At 33.6% G+C, this 5505-nt stretch overlaps 1 long non-coding RNA gene across 1 annotated transcript; it reads left to right on the forward strand.

Annotated features, from left to right (window-relative positions):
- Positions 1-3382: 3382 nt before the first annotated feature.
- On the forward strand, positions 3383-4211 carry LOC124885618. The gene is made up of 2 exons (XR_007042924.1): positions 3383-3601; positions 3699-4211. It is a non-coding gene; the product is annotated as an uncharacterized LOC124885618 (long non-coding RNA).
- Positions 4212-5505: the final 1294 nt, after the last annotated feature.

Raw genomic sequence — 5505 nt, forward strand, 5'->3', positions numbered from 1 at the left:
ACATTCAAAATAAAAATTCACCTTTCAGCTACCTACACTTAATCAATTTCAAGTGACTAAGTCACCGCACATGCTACCAAACTAAACCACATTCAAAACAAAAATTCACCTTTCAACTACCTACACTTAATCAATTTCAAGCCACTAAGTCACCTCACATGCTACCCAACTAAACCATATTCGAAACAAAAATTTGCCTTTCAAGTACCTACACTTAATCAATTTCAAGTAACTAAGTCACCTAACATGCTACCAAACAAAACGACATTCAAAATAAAAAGTCACATTTCAACTACCTACACTTAATCAATTTTAAGTGACTAAGTCACCTCACATACTACCAAACTAAACCACATTCAAAATTAAAATTAAAATTTCAAGTACCCGGACTTAATGAATTTAAAGTGACTAAGTCACTGCACATGCTACCAAACTAAACCACATTCAAAACAAAAATTCACCTTTCAACTTCCTACACTTAATCAATTTCAAGTGACTAAGTCACCTCACATGCTACAAAACTAAACCACATTCAAAACAAAAATTCACCTTTCAACTACCTACACTTAATCAATTTCAAGTCACTAAGTCACCTCACATGCTACCAAACAAACCACATTCAAAATAAAAGTTCACTTTTCAACTACCTACACTTAATTAATTTCAAGTGACTAAGTCACCTCACATGGTACCAAACTAAACCACATTCAAAACAAAAATTCAAAATTCAAGTACCTACACTTAATTAATTTCAAATGGCTAAGTCACTTCACATGGTACCAAACTAAACGACATTCCAAACAACAATTCACCTTTAAAGTACCTACACTCAATCAATTTCAAGTGACAGAGTCACCTCACATGTTACCAAACTAAACCACATTCAAAACAAAAATTCACCTTTCAACTACCGGCATTTAAATCAATTTCAAGTCACTGAGTCACCTCACATGCTACCAAACTAAACCATATTCAAAATAAAAATTCACCTTTCAACTACCTACACTTAATCAATTTCAAGTGACTGAGTCAGCTCACATGCTACCAAACTAAACAACATTCAAAATAAAAATTCACCTTTCAACTACCAACACTTAACCAATTTCAAGCGACTAAGTCACCTCACATGGCACCAAACTTAAACACATTCAAAACAAAAATTTAAAATTCAAGTACCTACACTTAATTAATTTCAGGTGACTAAGTCATCTCACATGGTATCAAACTAAACGACATTTAAAATAAAAATTCACCTTTTAAGTACCTAAACTCAATTAATTTCAAGTCACTAAGTCACCTAACATGCTATCAAACAAAACCGCATTCAAAACAAAAATTCACCTTTCAACCACCTATACTTAATTAATTTCAAGTGACTAAGTCACCTCACATGGTACCAAACTAAACCACATTCAAAACAAAAATTCACCTTTCAACTACCCACACTTAATTAATTTCAAGTGACCGAGTCACCTCATATGCTACCAAACTAAACCACATTCAAAATAAAAATTTCACCTTTCAACCACCTACACTTAATAAATTTCAAGTTACTAAGTCACCTCACATGCTACCAAACTAAACCACATTCAAAACAAAAATTCACAATTCAAGTACCTACACTTAATCAATTTCAAGTGACTAAGTCACCTCGCATGCTACCAAACTAAACCACATTCAAAATAAAAATTCACCTTTCAACTACCTACACTTAATCAATTTCAAGTACTGATTCACCTCACATGCTGCCAAACTAAACCACCTTTAAAACAAAAATTCACCTTTCAACTACCTACACTTAATCAATTTGAAGTGACTAAGTCACCTCACATGGTACCAACAAAACCACATTCAAAACTAAAATTCAAAATTCAAGTACCTACACTTAATCAATTTCAAGTGACTAAGTCACCTCACATGGTACCAAACTAAACCACATTCAAAACAAAAAGGTCACATTTCATGTACCTACGCTTCAACTAAATTTAAAATAAAAGTTCACCTTCAAGTAACTACACTTAATCACTTTCAAGTAACATATACATTTATAAGATAAGTCAAACTGACAAGTGTAGCAAAGAAAATAAGTAGAGGTGTCACATGTCCCTATCACACCATATAATCATCCCAAAATTCCTATGACTTTCAAAGCCTTCTACCGCGATCTATTTTAAACTAAACTACATTTAATGACTTCATTATAAGAAAATAGAGAGAAATCAACTTACCTTACCTTGGCCTAAATTAAAGAGAAAGAGATAAACTGTCATCGAAAAATAACAAAGCTATCCTTTCTCCGAATTCGGATTTTGTCAAACAGTTACATCAAATTTTAAGAAAACCATTAGACAACTAGAAGAAGAAAAACTTGGCCATTAGGCAAAATAAGAAAAACCTTGATCATAAAAAAACCACCAAAATACTAAAACTATAATCGAGTTTCAAGAAAAGTAAACCCTAATTTACTTCCAAGAACAAGGAGTGCTAGCTTCTTATCCTTCTAACATTGAAAACTTCTCTAAATAATATAGTCTCATGTCCTAGTTATTTTTGGAAAAAAATATTTATAGATCCTTTTCCTTGAAAAGTTGGGCATTGTACACTAATTTTGACTATGACATGAATTTTCAAAGTATTTTTTCCATTCAAAGAACAAAGTTGTTCGTTTTCTATTGTTCCTGAGGAAAATTGAAGCTTGAACTTATATAATTTCGTCAACAAATATAATTAAAAGAAAAGTCATTTTAAACTATTATTTTAACACTTCTTGAAAATTCAACAAAAGAATTTATTTCCCAAATAATACCTATAACAATCGATTGTGGAAGCTCGGCAGGTCGGCGATGGCAGTCTCATCGTCGTAGTCTGCCGGCAGTGACGGTGGAAGCTCGGCAGTGTGTGTGTTGCGTTGTGTGTGTTTTATGAATTTAGGAATTGGGTGCGATTGAATTTTATGAATTGTGTTTATTTTGTTGGTTCGGATCAGGTCGGGTAGGATTTAATTTATTTAATAGATTATTTTTAATTAAATTCTAGAAAATCGATCACATATGGTCGGTATTTAGCAAATACCAAAAATACCGACCACATATAGTCGGTTTTCTGGAAATCTTTTTGAAAATCGACCACATGTGGTCGATTTTTACAAAATTATTGACAAAATAAAATAAAAGTGTTTGATCTACTTTAAAAAAGTTACTATCGAGAAACGATCATATGTGGCCAATATTTTAAAAAAAAGTTAAATCATATAATTAGTTATTTTATCATCATATTAACACTAGTAGTATTTTTTTTGGTTTAATTTTGGTTTTTATTAATAAAATCAATTTAATACATGTTGAGCTAACACATTACAAGACCATACATAACCGGCCCAAATAAAAAATGATCCAACTAAAAATAATGACCCGACACAAATCCGGTCCTACATACTTAAAAGGGAGTAGGGTTTCCAAATCCATCAGTTGAGCTGAGCGGAGCTTCCCTACGTCTCCTTCACCATGTTCCTGTTCACCAATCTTCAATTCGTGCTTCTACATCTGTGGGTGATAAATACCAAACCCCTGTTGCTTGAAGTTGACTATTCAAGCTTGCATGAGTAAGATCTTTTCTTTTACATTTAGTATGATGTTCACCAGATGACTAAGCTCCAAACTTAATTCTTTTTTTTCTTCTATTCTGGGTGTAATCTTTAGTAAATTCGCATGGGTTTTTGGTGCTAACACCCTGGGTTTCGTCTTCTGACCCTTAATTCATTCTTCTTGTAAGTATTCTACCCTTATAAGCTTGTATTTTACCCTGTATATTATTATTGGTCCTCTTCTTCTTCTCCATATACAGTTATAGTTGGGATGGAGATAATGAGATTCCCTGACCCATTGATAATTGAAGAAGACCAAGGAGCTCAGTCGGTTGAATCTAATCTAACTTAGTGACCCCAACCTACTGAAAATCCCTTTTTGTTAGCTGGTGTAAATAGGCTCAAAGATATTTTAAATTTTTTAATTATCTTCTCTGCTTGTAAATATGGTGAAAGAAAATGTTGTAGCCTTTCCATTTCTCTTAGAATTTTGTGAAGCTTAGTCTTAAATAGGGACATTGGTGCTTGTCACTATTTATTATCCTTTTATCTTCACTTAGTAGCTGGTTGAATACTGTAAATATGAACTGCTCTTGTTGAAATGCTAAGTTAGCTAAGTAGTCCATAAGTTTTTTGCCTTCTCTAAATATGTGAACTATCTGTACTTGCTTGTGTTGAAACAACTCCTTAATCCTGTTTACTGTATCTGCATTTCTCTATGGTATTTTCCATTCCTAATTTAATAATTTCTGCATTGCTAGTGAATCTGTTTGAATAATGATCTTGTCTTGTCCTAATTGACTGTAATGATTTGTTCCTTGCATTATAGCTTCAACTTCTGCTACTATGTTATCTGTATCTTCCATTGTTGCTTCTTCAGCATGAATCAGATCCCCTTTTACGTCTCTTAAGCAAAAGGCCCATGAGCTACTTCCTGGATTCTCCCTTGATGCACCATCTGTGTTATATTTACACTAGCCTTGATCTCGTAGTTCTCATAACTCCACCTTAGCTATTAATCTAGTCTTCAGCTGACTTAGCTGATGTAATATAGTTGGCCAATCCTTAGCAAATTCCACAGCTGGTTTCCCCACCTTCAGTATCATCTTTAACTGTCTTGTAACATTGAGTATTAATCTATCCATGCTAATCTCCTTACCCTTATACTTCTTGCTATTCCTCCTCCTCCATAATTCCTACATAATGATTGCTGGTATTGCTTTGAAGTAGGCTTTCTCTCTTTATTTGACATTAGCATTCCACCATGCATAGATTGTCTCTCTTGGGCTCCATCCTTGTATGTTTATTCCTGAAAAAAAAGAAAAATAGGACCACGTCCTGTCAGCAAAAAAGGATCTCAATAGCATATGTGCTATTGTCTTTTGTGCTGGATTTTGACAGCACCAACACCTTAAGGGACCTTGAATTCCTCATCTTCTAACTGTGACATCTACAGAAATCCATCCCCTCCATATTCTCCACATAAAAAATACAATTTTTAAAGGAAGCCCTTTTATCCAAAGTTGCTGATAAAAGTCATTAGCTTCCCCCCTTTGCCTCACATAGTGCCATGCAGACTTAACTATAAAGTTTACTCTTGCCTCCAAGCTCCAAATTGCCTGATCTTGTTGATTAATGTCTCTTATCCTAACTTTGATCAGAATATGACTCATAATCTTATCTTCAAAAAGACTCTTCAAAATATCGTCATTCCATTTCTCATCAACCATTAAATCCTTCACCTTTTGAATCCTTTCATCCCATTCATAACTTTCCTCAAGAACAAAATACAACTCACCCAGTCCACTCCAGTTATCCTACCATAAGTGAGCATCCCCTTCTCTAACTTTCCATACAATAAGATGATCTATTATGTCTCTTACTTGCAACATTTTCTTCCAAACTTGAGATCCACTTCCTAT

The sequence above is a fragment of the Capsicum annuum genome, chromosome 7, assembly GCF_002878395.1.
Source record: "Capsicum annuum cultivar UCD-10X-F1 chromosome 7, UCD10Xv1.1, whole genome shotgun sequence".
Classification (NCBI taxonomy): domain Eukaryota; kingdom Viridiplantae; phylum Streptophyta; class Magnoliopsida; order Solanales; family Solanaceae; genus Capsicum; species Capsicum annuum.